The sequence below is a fragment of the Fukomys damarensis genome, unplaced genomic scaffold (genome assembly GCF_012274545.1).
Source record: "Fukomys damarensis isolate Sample0158 unplaced genomic scaffold, DMR_v1.0_HiC HiC_scaffold_4, whole genome shotgun sequence".
Taxonomy (NCBI): domain Eukaryota; kingdom Metazoa; phylum Chordata; class Mammalia; order Rodentia; family Bathyergidae; genus Fukomys; species Fukomys damarensis.
Genome location: NW_022900916.1, coordinates 24,506,418 through 24,533,231, shown reverse-complemented (window position 1 = coordinate 24,533,231; position 26,814 = coordinate 24,506,418). Strand labels below are relative to the sequence as shown.

The 26,814-nt window shown below is 37.7% G+C and overlaps 1 pseudogene; it reads left to right on the top strand.

The window, feature by feature from the left end:
* The first annotated feature begins 1,962 nt into the window (after window positions 1–1,962).
* On the top strand, window positions 1,963–26,353 carry LOC104874151 (annotated as a pseudogene).
* Window positions 26,354–26,814: the final 461 nt, after the last annotated feature.

The window sequence follows — 26,814 nt, the reverse complement described above, 5'->3', positions numbered from 1 at the left end:
CCAATGTTTGGCACATAAGCAATTAACAAATGTTAGCTACTACGATTAAAAATCAAGTGGCTGTTCAGATGATATAACAGTCTTCACTATTTAAATTAATCTCAACATTAAAAAAGTAGTTTGAGCATTACTTCCCAACCACAGAAGACCCACAGCTGGGAAATAATATATCCACATCTCATTTATAAACAAGTTAGTTGAATCAGCTTTGTCCATGCCTTTTAGCATCAGTGTCAATTGCTTGACATCACAAATGATGGTTGCCTTAAAAACATGTCTGAGGCAAAGTCAAATCTTCATATGTTCTGGATCAAAGTCAAGGCAAAATATCCCAAGATCACCACTGAAAAGTCTTCTGACATTTCCAACATCCTATCTTTGTGAAGCAGGGTATTTTGCAGCAACAGCAACCGAGTCAACTGCACATAAGTGACATACATCAGGTGTCACTGTTTCCCATCACCCCAGGTGGGACCATTTAGTGGCAGGAAGACAAGCTCAGGGCTCCCACTGGTTCTGCATTAGGGTGAGTTGTATAATTATTTCATTATATAATAACGATACGATAATAGAAGTAAAATGCAAAATAAATGTAATGTGCTTGAATCATCCTGAAACCATCTCTCCTCCCCAAGTTTATGAAGAAACTGTCTTTTTGGAAACTCTTCATGGTGCCAAAATGGCTTGGGACTGCTGTAGAACATGATCACTTCAAAGGGCAAATTGAAGTTGAGTCAACTATTTCTGACTCAATAAAATTTAATTTTCCTATAAAACTGTAAATAATTCATTTCTTCACTTGTTGAGTTAATGCTTTTGAGTGTTAGACACTGTGCTAGGCTCTAAAGATGCTTTAAAAGCACCAAAAATGTTGTTTCTCCCCTCTTGGAGTGGGTAGACTGACAATAATAAATAATCACATAAACAAATATACCATTATACACTACATTCAGTTCCTTGAAAGAGAAATACAAATTTTTAAATTACAGAGAAATAGACCATAGTAAGCCTGAGAAAATAACGATAAGGCTAAGACCAAAGAGATGGATTCTCCAGGACAAGCTGGGAGGAGGACATTTTAGTCAGTATGAATAGCATACCTAGCAGACCCAGAAAAGCAAAGGACCCAGTGTCCCTGTAACGCACCCGAAAGGAGTTTGATATAAGAGTGAATCTGAGGAAAGGGGGCTGGAGTACAAGACTATGCAGGAGAGGCATGCGGAGGTCAGGCCATTCTGAGCCTCTTGTCCTGTTTTTAATTTTAGATATCATACAAAAACAGGCAGCATGTGTTGAAGCATTTTGAGCTAGGTTGTGAAATTATTTGATTGATATTGTAAGACTGTCTTTACTGTAAAGAGAAACATTTGGAGTAGGAGTAAGAATGCATGTGAGTAGAACCCTTAGGAGGTTTTTCAAGGGTTCTAGAAAGAGATGACCTAGATCCTTAAGGGTGTGGTAATGGAGCTGGAGAGTTGTTCGGTGAATTTGAGGGGCAGTCTAATATCAGTCTAGTATCAGAAAAAGCAGGTCTTTGTGTTACATTGACTATGATCTTGAGAATGATCATATCCAAGATAACTTGTAGGCATCTTGCTTGAGCAATTGGGTAAATGCTGGTATCATTTACTGAGTTGATCAGCCTCAAGGAGAATTTGTTAAGATTCTTGTTAGATGCACTTGATTATATGAGTCCAGATTTGACCCCAAAAAATCAAGGTTAGAGAAACAAATGTCAAGTGGTATGCACAAAGAATAGTAGGTCACTAGAATACAAGAATGAATCAGGAGGGACAGTATATAATAGAAAGAACAGAGGCTTCAGGACAGCATCTAATGTTAGGAAAGGAAGAGCAAGGAAATGACACTGAGAAAGAAATCCCAGGAGAAAATCCTCCAACTATGGTATTGTAGTTAGAGAAGAGAATATATGTAGATGAAAGTGTTTGTCAACTGTCTGGAATGACGCTGAGATATCAAGAAAACTGTGACTACAAGAGGGTCACTGTATTTGGCAACTTGGAGATTATAAGTGACCTTAAGAATGGTCTGGGAGCTAATAAAGGTAATGAGAGCAAAGCCAGGACACAGAGGAATTACTTGTGACTAAGAAGGGAAAATCAGAGGCATCATATACACACAAATCTTCCAACAAGAGTAGCTATTCCCATTCCTTCCCTCCTTGTAAAGAGACAAAATGGTATCGGATACTTTTATGTAACTTCAAATCTGCTTTTTTCCCTTCTTTCCCCAACAGTACTTTGCTAAGCTCTGAGCTCCCATAGGCCTAACGTGGCAATGCCTCACTTTGGGCCACTGCTTCTCACCTCCTCCTTCTAGCACTCTGGTTCTTCCTCTTTGGTATTCATCCCTCTACAACCCAGAAGTCAGGGGACTCAAAACCTAAGGGATGACCATTGGCCAGAGGGCAGTGGCAGCCAACAGATAATTGCTTTCTCCTTTTCATCTCTTGGGTGGACAATTTTTTTTAAAGTTTTCATTTTTTATTAGTAGGTTTGAAGTGCATAATGGTGACATGCCTTGTGGGGAGTTGGTGCATGTGCATAACACATCTTAGTTCTTTTCTCATCCCCTTCTCTTCCTCTCCTCCCTCTATTTCTTGATCCCCTTCCCATTTGAAAAAGACTCTTATCTACCTACTCTATATGTTTAGTTTTGCTTACTCACTGTTGATCAAACCAAAGGAGGCCATATGTTTTGGTAAAGGAAAAAGAATTTGTATTCAAAGCTAATTCTGAGGAGATAGAAGGGCCCATTTACCTCAAGTCATCATGTCACCTTGCACAGATGGGTAAGGGTCCCTTATAGTAAGGAACAAAGAAGGCAAACATAGAGAGACAATATAGATCTTAATACTTGATTTATCGTTTCCAGCCTTCTTAGGGGAATGGGGAACCTAGAGAGATTATGCAAATCCACACATCTGCTTAATCACTTCCAGCCATCTTTGATTCATTCCTCTTTCTTGTGGGAAAGAACCTGGGCTCAGGCTTCCTGGGACATCTGCATAATGTGTCACTCTTAGGCTGAGTGGAAGAAATGTGGGCTATACTGTCAGGAGGAGGAAGTTTGGAGAAATTATTTCTAAAAGAAAAAAATCTCACTTTTAAGGTTCCACTTTGCAGTGCTGGTTACGATTCTCCCTTTGCTTTAGGCTGACTGGCTCCTGTGGAACTGGTATGCACATTCCATCACAAGTGGCTGGAATACAAGTCAGCTGCTTGAGCATGACAGTGAATCACTGAAGGCTGTGAAATCATGTACAAAAAATTGCTAGAGTCAGAAGATATCTAATCATTACACCCGTTAGAAATACCTTTTGCTTTTAGGCAATCATGCATAGGAACCCTCTTTCATAACCTCTGCAGCTCTATTTATTTTGGTAGGGTTGACACACAGGTGACTCTGTAACTTCTCCCTTGTCTCTGAATGTATATTTTTCTTCCCTGAAGGCAATGTCAATTAAGCATTCACAGCCTTGTCCCTTAGTGCTGAAGTAGCTTTCCCCAGTGATGGTCAGTCAGGTCATATCTCATGTTGCAGAAGATATAACAGATGATTAGAGTCAGTGTTGTAAACCTTCTTGCCAATATCAGAGATTTAGAAAGAGTGGCTTGTAGGCTGAGTTTATCTAGAGTCCATTGTCAAGTCTAGTCCTATTTTCTAGTTAGCACCGTAACCTATGAGAACTTTGACAAAAAAAAAAAAGCAAGCTTATAAGCAGACATAAAACAAGTCAGTAAGAGCAAATTTAGTCTTTACAGTAGACTTAAACTGAGAAATATAGTGACAAAATTAAAGAAATCCAATGTTCTTCAGCATGTAGATAGCCAGTTTTCCCAGCACCATTTGTTAAAGGGGCTATCTTTCCTCCAGAGAAAGTATCTGGCCCCTTTGTCAAAGATAAGGTAACTGAAGGTGCCTGGAGTTGTTTCTGCATCTTCTATTCTTTTCCATTGATCCACAAGTCTGTTGGGTTTTTTTTTTCCCCATACCATGATAGCTTTATTACTTTTGTAGTATAACTTGAAGTCCAGAATTATGATGCCCCCTACCTTGCCCTTGTTTCCCAGAATTCCCTTTGCTACTCCAGGTCTCTTCTGGTTCCATATGAATTTGAGAATTACTTTCTCTAGTTCTGTGAGGAATGTTACTGGTATTTTGACTGAAATTGTGTTAAATCTGTGTAACAGTTCTAGAAATGCAATTTCAAAATGAGATATGTTTCCATTTTCTGATGTCCTTTTTTAGAGTACTATAGTTTTTATTGTAGAGGTCATTCACTCCATTGGTTAAGTGTATCACTCACCATGCAATAAACTAAAATAAAAATGCATCAAAGATCAAAATAATTTTAAAAAGAATCACTTAATTTTCTGGAAGACAAAATAGGTAAAACTCTTGAAGACACAGGTCCAGGCAGAGACTTTTTGAATAGAACCCCAGTTGCACAAGAAATAATACCAAGAATCAACAAGTGGTATCACATCAAATTAAAAAGCTTCTTCACAGCAAAGGAAAGCACAAATAGAATGAAGAGACAACTTAAGAATGAGAAAAAATTATGCCAGTTACTCAGACAAAGGACTCACTCATATCTAGAATATATAAAGAACTAAAAAAAAATAGACCCTCCAAATTTAAAGAATGGGCATCCAAAATGAATAGATACTTCTAACAACCAATGAATACATGAAAAAATGTCAACATTGCTGGCCACTGAAGAAATGCAAATTAGAATGACACTGAAATTCCATCTTAGCCTAGATAAAATGGCTATCACTGACGAACGACCAATAACAAATGCTGGAAAAGCTGTGGAGGGAAAAGGAAACACTTCTTCATTGGTAGCGGAAGTGTAAACTGGTAAAACTACTATAGAAATCAGTGTACAAATTCCTCAAAAAAACAAAAAATATAAATTCCATTTGACCAAATTGTTCCCCTTATAGATATCTTCCCAAAAGAATTAAAGAATTCATATCACAGTGATGTATGTGTACCCATATTTATAGCAGCACAATTTATAATGGCTAAATCTTGAAAGCAGCCTATATGTCCATCAGCAGATGAATGGAAAAAGAACGTGTGGTATTTACACACAATGGACTACTACTCTACCATAAAGAAAGATAAATTTTAGTCATTTGTGGGAAAATGGTTCCACACCTTGAGACCACAATGTTAAGCAAGGAAAATCAGACACATAGGTCTAATTATCACATGGTTTCTTATATGAGAAACCCAATATATAAATAAAGTGCAAAATAAAAGAGACAATAGTAAAAAAGAGGAAGAAAAAAGTTTTTGCAATAAAACGTGGACAATGTATCTAAAAGTGTACCTTGATTTGGTATAATTTTCTTATGTGTTTTATATTTTAGTTCATTTGGGTGTTAATCTGTAGGTATGATAATTAACTTTATAAAGACTTATAAAATAAATGAATCTGATAATAGCAAAGAAAAAAATTTTAAAGGAGGTGGAGCAGAAGGGGAAAGAAAGCAATTGATATATGCTATGTACATGTATGAATTCCCTACAATGAATATAATCATTATGTATTGCAAACATAATAATAAAAATAAAAGATAAAGCCAATATTTCTGTGAAACAAGCTTAGTTCTGCTGGAATGTTATACCAAGCAAATATTTAAGAGTCCTCTCTTTTTGTAAACTAATGTGAATTATCATTTGGGAGAAAACAAAAAATTTACTACTTCCAAGAACAATAATTATAGTTTAGTAACACCTTTAGGAATTCTTAGGTACACATACAGAACTATAAACAATTTTGAATACAGTGTGCCAAAATTAATGTGTACATTACCAACTAAGAATATATAGCTTTGAGCAATACTATCTCTTGTGAACCAAGAGAAATATGGCTTTTGCCAGTTGTATGACTATGAGCAATAGCTAATACAACAATTTAACAAAACAATTTAGTAACTTTTACAACATATTAAGACAATAATCATGACTGCCTCCATTATACTAGGGCAATTCTATTTTTAAAAAATAAGAAAAATCATATATAATTATAGTTACTTTTACAACAAAATTTTAATATCTAAGTAAGTATGAACTTCCTAAGACTTAATTATCCTAATCATTTAAAACCTAACAAGAGAAGGGCTGGGGATTTAGCTCAGTGGTTCTGCAGCCAGTTATGGTGGCACATTCTTGTAATCGCAGCACTCAAGAGGCTGAGGCAGGAGTGTCACGTAGATTCAAGGCCAGCCAGGGCTACATAGTGAGCTCAAGTTCAGCCTGAACTACAAAGCAGGACCTTGTCTCCCAAAACAAAAACAAACAAACAAACAAACAAAACCCTAACCATAAAATAGAAAATACAAGAAATTATTTAGACAAATATAAAACCTCTCTTTTTAAAATTTTGTTGTAGATTTTACTAAGAACACATTAATATTATAAGACAATGTTTTAAACAGATTCTGACTTTATCCTTGTGTATATTTTTAATTTTGTTCTTATATATTTTTCTTAGAACAAATTTTCAATAACTAGAAACATTTTATTCAAAAGATACATTGATAAGATATACGACCAGTTTACAACAAAAACATTTCTAGATCATTAAAAATTATTCTATCTCACACAAAGGTTATCAGTAGTTTTAAAACTCATATCATGCACTCATATTTGTATCTCAAATTGTGTCAAATATACATGTAAGCATTGTACATCTAGAAACATACAAACATAAAAGAACATAGAACATATAAACAGCTCCAAATCTTTGTTTGTGAACCTTGCAAGACTTTTTTGTAAAAATAAAGTGATTTCTTAAAAAATTAATTTTAAGTAATTTAAGCAAAGACCAGATAGTAAAAGTAATAGCAGTTTAACTATACATAAAAGCAAGCAAGCCTTTTAGTATCTCTTAAAATTGCATGCTTTAGGCCACATAAACAAACCTATTAGCAGACCAGCTAAATCATAGCTATTGGCTCTTCACAGCAAAAGATGTTTTTTAGAGCCAACTGTTATAGACTATTAAATGAGTTGTGTTTATACAAATTCTTAACTTTAGGATACAACCCTCAATCACTTTGAGACTTATTCTTTAAAGCTCCTCTAACTTGACCTATAGTTAGACAAAAATTTCCATCTTTAGATATTTATTTTCCCTCCAGAATAGTTATTTTGAAATGCATTAAAATATCAGATATATTTTGATCTTATACCAGTGTTATACAGATGCATGTATATCAACAGTATATAAAATACATTTAATAGACTTAAATACATTATCACTTATAAAATTTTAAGAAACAAAGTACATGAACTTAGACTTATCAATTTACTTACTCAGATATATAATTTAATTTTTAATAATTGCCTCTACATTTCCCACAAAATGTAATACATCTGAGAAACTCAAGTTAATGCACCAAAACCATTTTTTGATGTTGTTGAGGAAAAAGAAAATGCTCAAAAATTGTATTTCATCTGTATGTACTGCAACAGAAAGTTATTTTAAAATCTTTGAAGAGTTTTCTGGGGCTTTTAAACTTGAATATTTTCACTGACCCCCAAGGAATTATTTTCTAACCAAATTTTTATGTCCCAAAAGCAGACTTTCCTGGATAATAAGAATACCCATAAGTAAGTCCACTTGGAAAACCGTAAAATGAAATTTACTAATCATGGGCATTTGAAATGGCAAAGTTCAGAAGATCTATAAAGATCTACAAACTATAGGGGGATATATTGGTCCCACATTAGTGTTTCCTGGTTTGTCATTCTAGAGTTGAGGAAGTTATTGCCCACATATGTGTGGACACATATATTTCAGGAAATTAGCAAGAGCATGGCTGGATAATGTTTACTCAGGCACAAGTACATGCACAAGACAAAACTGTCTATTCCTTCTTACGGACTTAGTACAGAAGCTCTCAAGTGGAATAGCCATTTTTGTTATAAGCTGTAACTCCCTTACCCAATATTTAGTAAAATATCGCCTCTTAGGACCCCCTCTATTAATACTAAAAGCAGGCTTTATAATATTGCTACATAACATTTTCTGCGAAGCTACACCATTTAAACATTTAAATAAAAGAATGCCCAGGCAGTGCAATATTAATACATGTCACATTATCTCAATGTTCATCCAACTCTGATTTCTAAGTCTTTAAGATTGCAACAAACTCAAAAATGTTAATAACTTTTCTTTATGCTCTTTAGTCTTTTCTTTTTCCTGCCTTCATTGAGTAACTAAGTATAGGTCTTAATCTATTTACTGGCTCTTGGCCCAGGTTTTAAGACACTTTTCATTGTATTAATATTTAGACATAGCTGCTCAGAAGTTTACATGTCTCATCTAGTGCTAATGCTCAAGGTCTCTAATATGGAAGAACAAACAGTTTAGGGACAATAAGCTCCACCAAGAAAACACAGAGGTAAACCATCTGCAGTCACATGTCTCCACTTTTCCAGTTGAGGGATGGAGGTGGCAGGAGACAGAAATCAATTTCCAATAAAGAACTTATGACAAGTATTTTGAAACACAAAATGAACCAAGGACTGTTAGCCAAAACGTTGGAAATGTAAACCCCAGTGAGAAACTTAACAACATTAGCCAAGAAGCTGCACGGTCATTGGCTCAGAGGCTCTTACTTATACTTCCACTAGTTCGGAAAGTGTGAGGAAAGCAGCTACAGATATTATCCTGACCACAGTTAAGCCATGTTGTCTCTCAATAAAATTGCTTTTTTTTTTCTAAGCTACAGATATATAAAACTTTCTAAGGAGCTACAAGGCAGCACATGCACTTTTCTTCCTTAGCAGTTTACAATAGAATTTTTCAATACACCACCAGTGACTCCCTCTATCCTTTAAAAAAAAAAATTTTTTTTTTTGGTTTTTTGAGACAGAGTCTCACTATGTATGAGACTGCGTGACTCCCTCTATCCTTTAAAAAAAAAAATTTTTTTTTTTGGTTTTTTGAGACAGAGTCTCACTATGTAGTTGAGACTGACCTGGAACTCTCTATGTAGCCCAGGCTGGTCTCGAACTCACAGCGATCCTCCTGCCTTGGCCTCCCGAGTGCCAGGATTACAGGCGTGCGCCACTACGTCCGGCTTCTTTTAAAATCTATTAATCGAAACTTTTCTTGTCATTGGATGTTTTAAGAACATTGAACTCTGTATTGGCTTACAGATCAGCTTGAAACCCCAAGTGGCTTACATAATTCTAGAAGGTACTAAAACCTATCCTAAAATAAAGGTATTTATAAGAAGAAAAAGATAAAAGAAACAAAGGCAACGCAAGCAAACCAAAACAAATGAGTACTCCCAATAAACAAAATGAATGCCTGGAAATATCTTTCTATCTCTGAATATTTTCTCACATCAGTCACTGTCCCAAGTGACCTATACTAGGTCCAAATGGCCCCAAATGGTGAAGGTGCTTGCCTCAAAGCAAATGGCACTGCCAAATACTCAGGTTCCCAAAATGACCTGCCATAGGTCCCAAATCATTCCAGATGGTGAAGATCCTTACCTCACCCAATGGCACTGCTGAAGGGCCTAAAGGAAGGCCCAAATATTGGAGACATAGATTTCTAGAGTGCACTTTCCAGATGGAAACCAGGCAGAGCTTGTCAGCTTCCCAAACAACCTTTTCCTTTTGCCAACAAAATCATTTATAGCCAGCTGATGCCACGAAGAGGAAAAGAAGGATATTTCTGTACAAAAGTGTTCCTGGCCACTTCTGGAATGTCCATGGTGTCCATATCATGAGTTTAGCTATCCAGGGTCAGCCAGTCCCTTTTCCAGTTGCCTACAGTGATGCGTGCCCTGAGGAGCAAGGACTTACCTCCTGGCTGGATCACCCAAACTGTTATCAGCCACTTTGCTTACTGCTGCCCAAATCAAATGGCCATATATAAAAAGGAAAACCAGTTTATTTAGGGAGATGGAGGGTCACAATGCATCAAATCATCATCTCACCTTCTGCAGGTGGGTAATTATGCTTTATAGTAAGTAATAGGGGGTGGGGGAGCAGAGAGAGTTAATGCAGATCTTTACACTTGCTTTATCATTTCCAATCACCTTCAGCTCAGGGAGATGAGGAGTGTAGACCATGCAGAGCTCCACATCTGCTTTATAAGTTCCAACCATCTTTGAGTCATTCCTTTTTTTATTCCTTTTTTTTTGTGGGAAGAAATTTGAGCTAAGTCCTCCTAAGGGAATCTGCATATTGTATCACTTTAAGGCTGAGAGGAAGAAGTGTTTGCTGTGTTGTCAGCAGGAGGAAATTTGGAAAAATTTCTTACCTCTAAGAGAAAATAATTTTTTTAAAGTTCCATTTTGAAGTGCTGGTTACAATCTTCCAACAAGTGCAAATATGAAGGAGTATAAGGAGACCAGCTAGTGTGTTCAAGGAAGGGGACTGCATTGGACTCTGTGTGTGACTTCAGATCTGCTTTGCTCCCCTTCTTTCCCCAGACAGTACTTTGCTAAGCACTGAGCTCCCATAAGCCTAACATAGCAATGCCTCACGTTGGACCACTGCTTCTGACTTCCTCCTTTCACTCTGGTTCTTTGTTTTGTGGCTGGGAATTTCTGTGGGATCCTCTTTGGCATCGTGCTTGTACAACCCAGAAGTCAGGGGCTTCAACAACTAAGAGATGGCCATTGGTCAGAGGGCAGTAGCAGCTAACAAATAAATACTTTCCTCTTTCATCTCCTGGGTGCACAATTTATTTTTAAATTTTTATTGTCTGTACTGTGGAGAATCAGAAGAGACTCAGAATAGCAATTCTGGGTAACAACAGCGGAGAGGGAGGCAGTGCAATCCTGGATTTTAAGTTATATTGCAAAGCTTCAGCGACAAAAACACCATGGGAACAAAAACAGCCATATGGATCGGGAGGACATGCAGAAATAACTTCAAGGCCATTCAACTATTTGGCCTTTGTCAAAGAGCCCAAAAACATATGGAAGAAAGCCTTTTTAATAGATGGTACTGGGACAGTGGGCTATCCACGTGCAGAAAACTGAATCTAGACCCGTGTCTTTCACCATGTACTAAATTAAATTAAAAATGGATCAAAGATCTAAATGTTAAAACAGAAACAATCTGCTGGAAAATAAGATAGGTAAAATTTTTGAAGTCATAGGCATAGGCAAGGACTTTCTGAACAGAACCTTGATTGCACATGAAGTAGTACTAAGAATCAACAAATGGGATCATATCAAATTGAAGACCTTCTGCACAGCAAAAGAAACAACCAACAGACTGAAGTTATACCTACAGAATGGGTGGACAATTTTGAGATGCATTTCAGAAGTCTGCTCACAACATCCCATGGGAATGAGCATCAGGTACCTGTAAAGATGTTAAGAAAATTATCTGTGCATTGGTTTTCCTTTTTTCCCTGTTTTACACTCTTTTTCTCACCCTGGGATCACTCCTAAGTAAATAACCCACCTGTATATAAGCATTTGAATTGTACTAAAGCATGAAAGGAAGAATCCAGAGAAAAAGAAAAGGACGAAGTCAGAAGAGGACAGGGACACTAACGGAACTAGTCATTTGAGTAACTGAGTTTGGGTCTGGAATACTGGGAAAAGACTGCTTGTCAGAAAAAAAACAGGGCATTTCCTGTGTTGAGACATGAATGCAAATGAATTTGGCAGGTCTCTGTGTAGTGTTGGGATTGTATAGATGAGAGAGATCCTGTCTATCTTAGTTCCTGTTCAATCAGAGAGACAGTTTATGTTATAGCCCTTACTAAATATCTATGTCTATATCTCTATTTATATAATCATTTATTCCAAAAAGTTGTTTCATCCAATTGTGGGAGAAAGAGCAAAATCTGTAGGACAAGCTGTGAAGAAGGGCAGAATGGAACTCTTGGGCATAGGTTAGAACTTCCATAGCCATAATTTCTTCATTAGAGAGAGATCTCAGTGCTGCCTTCAGAGCTGTCCAACTGATACAATCAGACCTACCCAAACTATCTAGCAAATCTCCCTTACTAAAAGTCAACTGATTATGGAATTATTTTTTCAGTAGTGGGATTGAACCCAGGGCTTTAACACTGAGTTACATCTCCCCCAACCCTCACCCCCACCCCCCATTTTTGAGACAGGTACATGCTAAGTCATTAAGTTGCTTGGGCTTGGCTTGAAATTGAGATCCTCCTGTCTCAGCCTCCCAGGGTTCTGGGCCACTACACCTAGCTCAATTATGGATTTCAATCACACCTACTAAGTGCCTACACAGCAACACCTAGAATAGTGTCTGACTAAATAATAGGAAATATAACCTACTCAGATTTACATATTATAAAGGTCACCACAGTATCTAATTTTGTATCTAGAGCAGGGCTCTCTAATAGACATTTTTTCAATGATGGAGATGGTTTATATTTGTGGTGCCTAGTACAACAGCTACTGTAACTCTTGAGCATGGTGGCGAGTACAACAGAGGAGCTGAATTTTTTATTTTATTTAATTGCTATTAATTTAAATTTAAATAGCCATATTATCTCGTGGCTACCATCTTGGGTAGCACAGTTCTAAAGCATAAGTCAGGGTTGTCCACTGAGAATATTTTTGCTAGTTAAGAAGAATAAATTGGCTCAAAACTGATAAAAAGAGCACAATCTATTCTCACTGTCTTTCAACCCACATAGCAGGAATCTCTTAGTCACAGCTACCATCTTTGATGTTGGACTTGCAACTTTCTGGTATCACAGTTTACAAACATGTACAGTAAACATGAGACTGACTCTAGCTAAGCAACCCACAGAGTGGCTGTGCATTCTAGCACGGAGCGACCAACCGCCTCTTCCCAGTGGGCACAGAGCCCCTTCCAGATGGCACACTCTGTATAAACAGCCAGGGCCTGTGCACTGCAGCACATCCTGTTTAACAGGCTGCACTGCAACACATTGGAGCCTCAGAAATACATGTGGTAGGAGAACTGTCCCTTCTGTGTCTAACAACTTGGTGATTTCTTCAAAATTGAAAGCATATGAGCCACATTTCCTAAATACAAAGCAATAGGCTCAAACTTTGCAATAGTAGTCAACCTGTTTACACCACTTAGAAATGGAAAGATATTATTTGAAATAATTCTTGAATCAAGGATTCAAAATTCAAATTAAGGTTTATTTAAACTGAGTGAGAAAATCAAGACAAGGGATGCGGCCAAAGTCAAATTAAAATACTTTTCTTAGCTTTAAAATGATTTTTTAGAACATAGAAGAAAAAAAGAAATATAAGTACCCATTCAACTCTAGAAGCTAAAAGAACATAAAAATTAATCCAAAGAAAATAGGTCATAATAATAAAGACAAAACTAATGCTAAAATATAGAATTAATCAATAAAATCTAGAGTTCATTCTTTTATGTATATGTGTACTGAATATTTGTACAAAAGAAAGGAAGATAAAATACAAATACAGTTTTAGGAATGAGAAATATTAATAAGAAAATATACTAGTATGATTATTTGAAAACATCCAATGTATAAAGTTTTTGTAAATAAGGAGGGGAAGAGGAATTGAAGGCAGGGGAAGGAAATGAGAAAAAAAGAAGAATCAAGATATATCATGTGAAGGTACAAATTCCATATAATGAATATTATCATTATGTATATCTAAAATGTACCAATCAAATTAATTTTTAAAAAGTAAAATAATAAAATAAATTTTATACTTAGAGAAAAGAATCCAATATTTATTGAGCACTTTCTGTGTTTTGACACTGTTGAAATAAACTAAATAAATATTGATGCTATATAACCATTAAGTGGAAAAAGGTAAATTTATACAAACAACACCAAATATTGCCTACTATACACTGACAAGTTACAAAATTGCATACACTTGTCTCATTTTTTTTCCTTTTTTTAAAAATTGAACAGGGCCTCACTATGTAGTTTAGGCTGGCTTTGAACTAACTATGTAGCCCAGGCTGGCCTTGTACTTGTCATGATCATTCTGCCTCAGCCTCCTGAGTGTTGGAATTACAGGTGTGCATTACCATTCTGGGTTTGTGGTGTCTTTTTTTTTTTTTTTTGGTACAGGGGATTGAACTCGGGTCCTTGCACTTGCAAGGCAGGCCACTGAATTACTGAGCTAAATCCCCAGCCCTTGTGGTGTCATTTTTAATAGTGCATTTATATCATTTTAATAGTGCATTTATATCTACTACATTTATATCAGTACCTGGATTTAAATATCCAAAATAATCTGGGAATTAGAATTGTATCAAGAAGGGAATTTTTCTACTCCACTTATCCACCTCTATAGGCTTTTTTATTTCCTACTAACTACATGAGCATGGAGTTGGCTTTTGGGAGACTGCTATTTGGAGGACATTATTGTGCAGAGTATGCAGGGCAAGTCTGCTACAGCCACTTCTGCTCAGCACCCATGCTTGACGAAGATGGGCTTCACGTGTGCCTTGTATATTTTGTGGGAGTTGTCTTCAAGCATGTCTATGGACTAGTGATCTTGATAACAGCATGTTGACACAGGGAATGAAAACTTTCAGAGTTGCCATGAATTTCAGAATGCCAAAAGGGGTAAAGTTGAGATGAGCAGACTGGAGGGTTTTAGGTGGTATCACTGAAACTCCAGTTGTTGGTGGCAGTGCAGGAGCTGAAGCTGTGGGTGTCCTTGTGTGGCAGGGCACTGATGCGGGCAGAGGCAGTTCCAGAGTGACACCACTGCAATGAACCTCAGCCAGTTGGCCTGGCTTGGTGATTGGAGCTGCTTTATATTTTGACTTAGCATGTTTTCTCTACATTGATTTCAAACCTGTCTCTTGATTCTGGTATAGCCCTTGTATTCATTACATTTTGATTGAGAATTGTTAAAGATGTCCTGAAAATGACTTGCATTTCATGGTAGTTGCAACTTGTGAAATTACCAGCAAACTGTTTCTCCACAGTTGGAAGAAAGATTAGCATTTACTCTGTTGCTCACTGACTGAATGATGGACTGACAGCAGAATTTTGGACTTAAAAGGAACTAGCAAACCTAAACCATTAAACAAGATTAACTGAGATCTTACTCTGCTCCAGATCTCATTTTCCATCCTCAGCATGCTGATCTTCATTAGCAGATGAGCTTGATATCAGTGTGAGTTGGGATCAGCTGGAGAATTTGTTAATCCCTTCTCTTGGGGAGAAGGGTGGGCTATCAGAGTTTATTTTTTAGACTCTGGGGTGGAGCATGAGGATTTGCATTTCTAGCAAGCAAACTAGAGAACTCCTATAGAGTAGCACTGTGCGATAAAAATTTAATGTGAGCCACAAATATAAACCACATCTGTTGTACCTGATCTTTAAGTTTTCTAGAAGCCATATAATGTAAAAATGAATAGGAGAAGGTAATTTTAGGAGTATATCATTTGACCTATTAGATCCAAAATAGTACCATTTCAACATATAATTACTGTTAGAAAAGTTATTAATGATTTAGTTTACATTTTTGGGAAAGGACTAAATCTTTGAAATCTGGTGTGTATTTTATACTCTCAACACATCTCACTTGGGACCAGCAACATTTCAAACACTCAATAACCACACATGGTCAGAAACCACAGTGCAGTGTGAGGGCATCAATGGAAGCTTGTAGGTCTTAACCATTTTCCACCCCATCACACATGAGAGATATGGTACATTCTCAGCTATAAGAAGTGACTCAGTGAGCCTGTATTTTCTGGAAAATATATGGATAGACCGGCCCCTCATCTGTTTATAATATGAACTGCTGGAGCTCTTATGGAAAGATGAAGTAGTTATAACATATCTGACCCATGTGAATGCTGTATTTGGGGCTGGGGGGTCAAATCCAAGTACAGCATAATGTCCTTTCCACATTTATCTAACATCTAAATCCTGTGGATCAAGGAGATAAAGTGGAGCTGGGGGTGGTAAGAAGAAAGAACTATTTCAGCACCTCAAAGATCATTAGAACATCAGTAGCCTCTACAATAGAATGGACTCCCAAGTTCTGAGGAATGAGTTGCATGTTCTTTCACCAACTCACAGAGGTTACATAGAATATTGTACAACTTCGATGTGGCAGGGGCTATACTACCATAGCAGTATCCTTGGGCTTACAAGGCAGGCAGTGGAACCACTGAGCTATATCCCTGGCCCAACACATCTTAGTTCATTTTTCTCCCCACCCCTTCCCTCTAACACTCTCTTCCCCAATCTCTTGGCCTTCTTCCCTTTTGTAAAATATCTATCCCCCTATGTCCTACTATCTTTTATTTTGCTCTTTATTTATATTTTGGATTTCTCATATAAGAGAAATATTTAAGGTTGTGAGCCTGATAATATGATGGTCTCAAGGTGCATCCATTTTCCTACAAATAACTCAAGTTTGTTCTTTATTGTGGCAGAGTAGTACACCCTTGTGTGTAAATAGTACATTTTCTTTTTAATTGAGTTTATTGATACATTTTAGGGAGACAGTACAGTTACATTCATTATTAGGATCTTGTACCTCTACATGGTTCTCATTTTTTTCCCCTTGTCCCTGCCCTCCCTTTACCCCTCCTCCCCTCCCCATTTACAACCTCTTTTTTCCATCTTTTCATTTTCTCACATTTTTTCTTTTCCCTTATTACCCTTCCCCTACTCATCCCACCTTCCCTACACCTTTAGACCTTTTCTTCCCATTTCACAATGTCAGTTATCTCATTATGATCTTATGTACTATTACAGTTTATTCACACCAGAGAAACTATTCGGTATTTACACATGTATGACTGATTTATTTCACTTAGGAGTATATCCTCAATATGTATCCATTTTTCTATGAATGAATCTAATTTCTCATTCTTTATGGCTGAGTAATATTCCATTTTATAGAAAAACCACATCTTCTTTATCTAGTTTCCAACTGATGGGCAGATGGACTGTTTCCAAGTTTTAGCTATTACAAACTGGTGCTGCTATAAACATGGGTGCGCATACATCACTGTGATATGATTCTTTTAGTTCTTTTGGAAAGATACCCAGCAGAGGGATGGCTGGGTCAAATGGAACCTCCAGTCCCAGCTCTTTGAGGTATCTCCATATTGACTTCCATAGTGGTTGCACCAGTCTGCACTCCCATCAACAATAGAGAAGGGTTTCATTCTCCCCACAACCCCACCAACATTTGTTATTGTCTGATTTCTCGATAGCAGCCATTCTTTGTGGGGTTAGGTGGAATCTCAGTGTTGTTTTCATCTGCATGAAGGACCAGTGATATGGAACATTTTTTCATATATTTATTTGCTGCTTTTACTTCCTTGTCTGAGAGATGTCTGTTCATTTCAGATGCCCATTTTTGAATAGGGTCTTTTTATTGGGGGGGGGCTGGTTGTTTTCAATTCTTTATATATTCTAGATAATAGTCCTTTGTCTGAGCAGCAGCTGGTAAAAACTTTTCCCCACATTGTAGGTTGTCTCTTCATTCTGTTGATGGTTTCTTTTGCAGTGCAGAAGTGTTTTAATAAGATGAGATCCCACTGGTTGATTCTTTCTGCTAGTTCTCATGCTACTGAGGATTTGTTCATAAAGTCTTTTCCTATGCCAATTTCTTCAAGAGTTCTGCCTGACTTATCTTCCAGCAAATTTAGTGTTTCTGTTTTAATATTTAGATCTTTAATCCACTTGGATTTTAATTTAGTGCATGGTGAAAGATAAGGGTCCAATTTTAATCTGTGGCAGGTTGAAATCCAGTTTTTCCAACACCATTTATTAAAGAGTCCATCCTTCCTCCAGTGGGGATAGTCAGCTCCTTTGTCAAAAATGAGGTAGCTGAGTACATCTGGAATTGTGTTTGTGTCTTCCAATCTGTTCCACTTATCCTCAGGTCTGTTTCTTTGCCAGTACCATGCTGTTTTTATCATAGTGGCTTTGTAGTATAGTTTCAAATTGGGAGTTGTTATAACTGCTGCCACGTGTCTGTCTGCTCCCTAGGATGGCTTGTGCTATTCTAGGTCTCTTATGGTTCCAAATGAATTTTTGGATTCTTTTTTCTAGTTCTGTGAAATATAGTGTTGGAATTTAAATTGGCATTGCATTGAATCTGTTTAGCAGCTTTGGTAGTATGGCCATTTTCACTATGTTGATTCTTCCTACCCAGAGCAGAGATATCTTTCCATTTTTTTTTATATCATCTTCGATCTCTTTTTTCAGAGTGCTGTAGTTTTCACTGTAGAGGTCTTTTGCTTCTTTTGTTAGATTGATTCCTAGATACTTCATTTTTTTGGATGCTATTGTGAAAGGAATTGTTTCCCTGATTTCTCTCTCAGTGAGCCTGTTATTTGAGTACAAGAAGGCTATTGATTTTTGGGTGCTCACCTTGTATCCAGCTACTCTACTGAATCTGTCAATTAAGTCTGGAAGTCTTTTGGTAGAGTTTTTTGGGTCTTCAATGTAGAGTATCATGTCATCTGCAAACAATGACAGTTTAACTTCTTCCTTTCCTATCTTTATTGCTTTAATTTCTTTCTCTTGTCTAATTGCTATAGCTAATATTTCCAGAACTATATTGAAGAGGAGTGGTGATAGTGGGCATCCTTGTCTTGTTCCTGATTTTAACATGAAACTTTTCAGTTTTTGGCCATTTAATATGATATTGGCTGTTGGTTTTTCATAGATAGCCTTTATCAAGTTGACAGAGATCATCTATTCCAATTTTTTGCAGGGTTTTTATCATGAATGAGCGTTGAATTTTGTCAAATGCTTTTTTTGCATCTATTGAAAAGATCATATGGTTTTTGTCCTTGACTCTGTTAATATAGTGTATTACATTTATTGACTTACATATGTTGAACCATCCTTGCATTCCTGGAATAAATCTGACTTGGTCAGGATGTATGATCTTCTTGATGATCCTCTGAATTCTGTTTGCTAATATCTTATTAAGGATTTTTGCAACTATATTCATTAAGGAGATTGGCCTGTAAGTCTCTTTTTTAGTTACATCTTTCCCTGGTTTGGGAATCAAAGTGAAACTTGCTTCCAGGAATGAATTTGGAAGTACTGCTTCCCTTTCAATTTCATTGAAAAGTTTGAAGAGTAAAGGCAGTAATTCTTCTCTAAATGTCTTGTGAAATTCAGCAGTGAATCCATCACGACCCAGGCTATTCTTTGTTGGTAAATTTTTAATTACATTTTCAATTTCACTGACTGTAATTGGGGTGTTTAAAATGTTTTTAGCTTCTTTGTTCAGCTTTGGTATTTCATAAGTATCTAAAAATCTGTCCATTTCTTCTGTGTTTTCCAGTTTATTAGAGTATAGATTCTCAAAGTAGGTATTAATGATCCTCTGGATTTTTGTTGGATCTGTTGTGACTTTACCTTTTTCATTCCTGATTGCATGGATCTGAGCCTTTTCTTCCTTTTTTTTTTTGATAAGATTAGGTGTTTATCAATTTTATTTATTCTTTCAAAAAACCAACTCTTTGTTTATTTTTTTGTATCATTTTCTTAGTTTCCATTGCATTGATTTCTGCTGTAATCTTTATAATTTCCTCTTTTGTTTGAGCTTTGGGTTTTTCTTGCTCTTGTTTTTATAGGAGTATAAGAGTCATCATTGGGATGTTTATTTGAGCTTGCTCTGTTTTCCTAGTGTGGGCATTCAGTGCTGTGAATTTTCCACATAGAACTGCTTTTATTGTGTCCCATAGATTCCTGTATGTTGTATTGGCATTTTCATTTATTTGTAAAAACTGTCTGGTTTCTTCTTTAATTTCCTCTGTGATACACTGATTGTTTAGGAGAGTGTTGTTCAATTTCCATGTGTTTGTGAAGTCCTACAGTTTCTTATGCTATTGATCTCCAGCTTTATTTCACTATGATCTGATAATATTCAGGGGATAACTTCAATTATTTTGCATTTATGCAGACCTTTTTTGTGAGCTAGTACGTGGTCTATCTTGGAGAATGACTCATGTGCAGCTGAAAGGTATATATATTCTGATTTTGTGGGGATGGAACACTCTAGAGACGTATATTAAGTCCATGCATTCAAAAGCTTGGTTCAGTTCTAGTATTTCATTGTTGATTTTCTGCCTAGATGATCTGTCTATTTGTAATAGTGTGGTATTTAAATCCCCCACTAAAATTGTATTAGTGCTTATTTGGTTTTTCATGTTACTTAATATTTGTTTTATATAGTTGGGGGCATTTATATTTGGTGCATATGTGTTTATGATTGTCATCTCTTCCTCTTGAATTGTTCCCTTTACAAGGATGTAGTGGCCTTCTTTGTCCCTCTTGATCAGTTTTGGTTTTAAATTTACTTTGTCTGCTAATAAGATTGCTACCCCTGCTTTTTTCTGGGCTCCTGTCACATGGAGAATTGTTTTCCATCCTTTCACTTTCAGTCTATGGGCTTCTTTTCGCAGTAGGTGTGTTTCTTGTATACAACATATTGTTGGATTTTGCTTCTTAATCCATTCTGCCAGTCTATTTCTCTTGCATGGTGAATTGAGGCCATTGACACTGATGGTTATAACTGATATGTACTGACTTATTATTGTCATGTTATTGTCCTTTTGTTAACTCTTTTTACTCCCCCCCCCTTTTAATTTCTTGCATTGCCTATTTGATTTGTTCTGTTGGGCCTAATGGTGTTGTGGCCTTCATTGTCTTTTTCTAGGATATTGTTTAGAATTCCTTGTAGTGCTGGTTTGGTGTTCATGAAGTTTCTCAGGTATTCTTTGTTATGGAAGTATCTTATTTTCCCATCCATTTTGAAAGAGAGTTTTGCCAGATACATCAGTCTAGGTTGGAGGTTGTTTTCTTTTAGGACTTGAAATACCTCACTCCAGCCTCTCCTTGACCTGAGGGTTTGTGTTGAAAAGTCTGCTGTGATTCTGATGGACTTTCCTTTCATGTGACTTGTTTCTTTTCTCTTACAGCTTGTAGTATTTTGTTCTTCTGTTGGGTTTCTGGGATCTTGATTATTTAATGTCTAGGTGTAGATTTTTTTTTTTTATTGTGGCTAGTTGGAGTCTTATATGCCTCACTTATCTGTATGTTTAATGCTTCCCTTCCTTTTGGGAAGTTTTCTGGTATTAATTCTGTGAACAGCTTTTTAAAGTCATTTGTATTTTCTCCTGCTACTTCATGGATTCTTATCAGTCTTATGTTATTCATCTTTGCATTATCTAGGAATTGTTGGATCGATTTCTCATAATCCCCTACTGTTTTTAAGAGACTTCTCTTTTCATGGTCATTGACTACAGTCCTATCTTCTGTATCTGAGATTCTATCTTTGCATTCTTTTATTCTGTTGTGTACACTTTCAATAGAATTTTTAATCTGGATATCTGTTTGAATCTGTTTTATAGATTCCATTTCTTTCCTTTGTTGGGCATTCATTGTTTCCATTTCTTTCTTATGCTGGACCTTCATGGCTTTTATTGTGGTCCTGAGCTCATATATTTTTTCAGTTTCTGTTCTAGAGTCTCGAATCATGACTTCCATTTTGCTCACCATCTCTGTAGTTATCAGGGAAATTATTTCTGTTTTGAGTTTTTCTAGAGCTGGATTGATCTGTTTTGTTACTTCCTGTGCTATGGGTTCAGGGTGTCCTGCTGGTTCACCATCAGCCTTTTCATCCTCATTTGCCCCACTGTTTGCCATTGGTGAACTGTAAGTCTGTCTGTGTGTCTTGCTTAAGTGTTTTCTCATTTTTATTTTTGTTGTTGGGTTGTCCTTGGTTTAATTTCTGGATTATTACTTAAATTTTCCTGATATAGTTGTGCTTTAGCTTTTGAGTCTCTAATGACTCATAGACATTCTCATTTTCATAATATCAGAGAAAACAACTCATTAAATCAATCACAATCCTTTATCCCAATTGATATAATCAGCAGCATAATAGGATCAAGCACAACTTGCAAATTGACCACTTGTGGTACTCATTAATCTATCACCTTTATACCATGTGAATTAAATTAAAATCAAGAAGCAGCCCAAAATATGTTTGCAGTGAGTACACTTTTCAATATAGCATCTTTACTATTTAGGATGGGGGCTTAGACTGAATTAGGATGAGAGGAATAGATAAGTGAAAGAATTGGAGAAGGTTTCAAGTGAAGCCAGAGGACATAGAATGACCATACAATCTTTACGAAACTATTAAATTCAAAAGGGATAGACAGAGTGCAAGTATAAGGACAAGAATATATTCCCTTATCAGTAGTAGGGGCTCACTCTCCCTTGAAACTATTGACCCATGAGTGAGGCAAAAATGACAGAAGAAAAGAACATAAAGAAAAAAGAAAAAATGATAAAAGAAGAAGTCTGAGTTAAGGCAGGAGCATTAACAGAAAGGGAGATGAGGGGTAATATGGTGAAGAAAGAAACTGAGTTAGAGAAAGAGAACATACAAAAGAGAATTTGCAGAGTGGAATGAGGAAAAGAATGAATTTGAAGGGCCTCTTCAGATTATATTTCTGCTGTCATAATATACCACGTGCACAGCCATGTGCAGAACCAAGTCCCCTGATCTCAGCTAGCCGATGGCAGACCCCCAAGACTCAGACTGACCTCAGGCTGCAAGGCCCAAATTGAGTTCCCCGGCCTGCAGGTTTGAACTCCACACAGTTCTACTACAGGTTTCCCCGCCCTTTCTTTAAAGATGTTCAAAGTTGGGAGCTCAGAAAAATACCCTTTATGAACACCTATGCCTCTGCAGAGTGCGTCCAAGGACTGGCCCATTCAGGAGGTCTGAGAGCACACGTGTGTGGTGGTGGTGGGGTGTTTCAGGGGCACTCATGCGGCTACCTTTCTTGCTGGAGCTGGTGGCAGAGCAGGCAGGGGAGGGAGCAGCTACCTGGTCCTGCCGAATGGACCCAAGCAGCCCGGAGGGAGAGCAGATCTCAGAGCGGCCTTCCAAATCTCACTTTCCTTGCTAGGATTGGTGGTGCACAGGCAGGGAAGGGTGCGGCTACCTATGTCCAAATTTTGGATTGTCAGTAGTGGGATGGCAATTCTCTGATGTCTTTCCCCGTCCCACCCTCTAGTACAGTGACATCACCTTTTCTTACCAGAGGCCACCTTGACTTTCTCCCTGCTCGCTGCCTGGGCATCACTGGTCATCCTTGGCTGTGTCACAGATGCAGCTGCAGAAGCAGCTGGTCCATTTGTTTGATGCTCTGAAGCTCACATATCACCAAATGTGTTTTGTGTTACTCCCGAGTGACAGATTTAATTTAGAGAAATGGCTACAAACAATAGCAAAAATCATCTGCAGGGAAAAATGCAAGACTTTATGTTACCCTGCTGAGCCAAGAAAGAGAATAGATACCCTATGGCAAAATGAAAGGGGGAATAAAAGAATTTTCCATTTGTGCTTCATTTTCTATATGAATCATATTTTGACCATTTCATAATTTTTGTTTTGTTTTGTCTTGATATGCTTTGTGAAAAGGGAAACATTAAGGAGTTTGAAAAACTCACTTAAAGCTTGGATATTTGTTTGAGAAAAAAAATTACCCTTTTATTTCCCCTGGAAGATATCTAACAACTCTGGACTTCTGACAAACATTCCCTTTTGTTGTCCCAATTTCTCCTGAAGGCAAAATGAAGTGACCAAAATGTTTAAAGCAAATTTGTAATTATCCTTATTTGCATATTATTTGCATAATGAAGAATGTAGGCATTTTCTCCTTCTGCGGGAGAAACCCAACCACAGGACCTTCTTGTGTTTCATTTTGTATCTAATTCCCTGCCATGCACACACACATACTGCTATGAGAATTTTCTCTGCCATACTATAATCTGACCTTCCCCTCATCCTCAATCCAGCCTTTGTTTAATAACAAAAGTAAATTAATAAACCTCTCCTTCTATACCATAGCAGGAAATCCATTCACTTCTAGCATATTCAGGAGGACTCCAGAGAGATTTCTGGCTACTGTGTAACAGCTTCTGAAGGCTTTTGCCTCTCTCCTGGCTTTGCTCCAGAATTAATACGGTTCTTCCTTCAGTCTTCAATGTATTGCTAATACAACCTGAATTGTGCTGATTAATCAGTTTCCTAAAGCTTAAAATAGCAGAGATTTATACAGCACAAAAGAACAGGAAAGCTCTCCAGTATCCCAGTCCTCTTCAGTATGTCTGCTTCACATACTGAGGGTCTTCTCAGGTCTAGTAGCTGTGACTAAGTCACTTACATCAAGGCCATCTCTTACTTCCACCAAATTCCCAAGTCCCAAACCCCATAGAAGAAACTGAAAATCATTAATTAAAACAAACTAATATGAAATCCTCTTCCTAAGAAGCCAGTCCATGTTTTTCTGCTTAAAGGACACTACTTGGTTTTTTGTTTTTTTTTTCATTCAGCTTATTGGTACATTTTAGGTATACAGTACAGTTACATTCATTATTGGGACCTTGTACCTTTACATGACAGGTCTTGGTTCTCATTTTTTCCCTTGTCCCTGCCTTCCCTTCACCTTGGTATTTTATTAAAATGAAATTCCTTTCCTTTTCTAACAAAGTTTCCCATTTCAAATTAGCCTCTCCCATTCACATAAAGGACAATTCTGGATCATTGTATAGTTTGAAGGTTTTAAAGATTTTGCAAACAAGTAAGGGCAAACAAGATGCAAAAACAAAATAAAACAGGAATCCTAGATAGTATATTCCTGAAGCTGGCTTTTATCCTAAAGGTATTTCCTCAGTTTTGGAGATGGTAGTCCCTGCTTTGAATGATATTCAGGGTGCATTAGATGGCGATGAAGGCTTGATCCCATTGAAAGGGTGGGTAAAACAGAAACCCCCCATATAAAGACCAGATCCCCTGAAGAGTGAAAGAGAAAGTAAGTACTTCCATACATGATTGGTGGGAGTATAACATAGTGTAACACCTTTGGAAGATGATCTGGCAGTTTCTTATAAAACTAGACGTAATCCTATCTGATGTCCCAGCAATTCTAGACAAATCTCAACAAAAAAGATTTCTTCTTTAAAGATTATCAGCCACCTCTGCCTACCAACAGAATCAACCTATAGGCAGATTTTTGTTCCCACAATAAAAACCATTCTGAAATACTCATCTCTCTGCTCTTGTGTCCTTATTTATATTCAACAGGACAGCAAAACATTTTTTTAAATTAAAAAGGACTATTTCTGGAATGAGAAGAATTATTAGAGGAGAAAAGAGTCAACAAGGAAATTCATTATAAATACTATTAAGTATGAAGATATTCAAACTCTTTACAGCCACATGAGGGAAGATTATGTCATAAACTACGTACTTGGAGTTCAGATGACTGACTTACATTCAAATATAAGTCTAAACCGCAAAGCTCAGCTCCTCCCCTGGGAGGTCCACCAGCTTGGGCCTGGCTGAGCACAGTGATGCGCGGAGACTGAGGCCGCGAGGCAACTGGAGCAGCAGGGCCGCCGGTCTCCCGGAAGCGGCACCGGTCGAAGTCCTCTGTCAACCGCGGCCCCCTCCCTCTCTGCATGCATCTGTCTGGAGGGCAGCCGGTGGACATGACCGATCCACCAGGATGTCCGCCGGCCCTCGCAGGCTGCAGACAAAGAAGAAACCACGTCCCCACTTGACCTGGAGCGAGAGGGTGAACCAGACAGAGGAGGTGACCAGGGGCAAGGAAGTGACCCGGGAGGAGGAGTGTTCCAGGCCAAGGTCAAGGCCTCCACCCAGGAAATGGTGGTCACCGCGCTTAGCGTGACTGTCACCCACGGCACTGAAAAGCTCGGCCTTCAGGTTACTGCTTAGCAGAACGGAACCATTTGTCCAAGACCTTGCTCAGCCTGTTGAAGAAGCCACAGGGGTTCCAGTGCCTTTTCAAAAGCTCATATTTAAGGGAAAATCTCAAGGAAATGTAGATGTCATTGTCAGCACTTGGAATACAAAATGGTTGCCGAGTCATGTTAATTGGGGAAAAGAGCAATCCAGAGGAAGAGGTTGAATTAACGAAGTTGAAAATTTTGGAGAAGTCTGTGGAGAAGACCACTGACCACTTAGAAGAGTTGAATAAAGAACTTGCTGGAATCCAGCAGGGTTTTCTGGCCAAGGATTTGCAAGCTGAAGCTCTCTGCAAGCTTGATAGGAAAGTAAAAGCCACCGTTGAGCAGTTTATGAAGATCTTAGAGGAGATTGACACAATGATCCTATCAGAAAATTTCAAAGACAGTAGGCTAAAAAGGAAGGGCTTTGTGAAAACAGTTCAGGCATTCTTAGCTGAGTGTGATACAGTGAAAGAGGACATTTGCCAAGAGACAGAGCAGCTGCAGTCTACATGCTTGGCCTTCCTGAGTGAGGTGCAGCGAGAGGTTCTGCTGCCCTGAAGAGCAGCTCAGCCACTCTGCCTTCTCTGGAATAGAAGCTGTGTCTCCAGAGGTGCCAGAGGCAGCCTGCCAAATGTCAATTTCCCTATTCCTGTACAGGTTCTCCGTGAAAAGGTGCTAGCTCTGCAACCTTAAGTAGAGTGGGTCTCTGGTTTCTTGTTCTGCCTTTGTGTAGCTGTGCTATCCAGCACCACCTTTTCTGGAAAGGGCTCCTTGCACATGTTTTACCAGCACTTGACAGTCAGGTGCTTTCTGTGGGCTGGTTAGCATTCATGCTCAGTTTATAGGGCATCCTGGTGTTTTGGCACAAGAAGACTTTCTTTTTTTTTTTTTTCTTCCTGGTACCGGGGATTGAACTCAGGACCTTGTGCTTGCAGCGCAGGAAGGTCACTGAGCTAAATCTCTGGCCCCCATAAAGGTAGTCTCAGAGTCCCCATAGTTATAAAACCAGAGGCATCAGG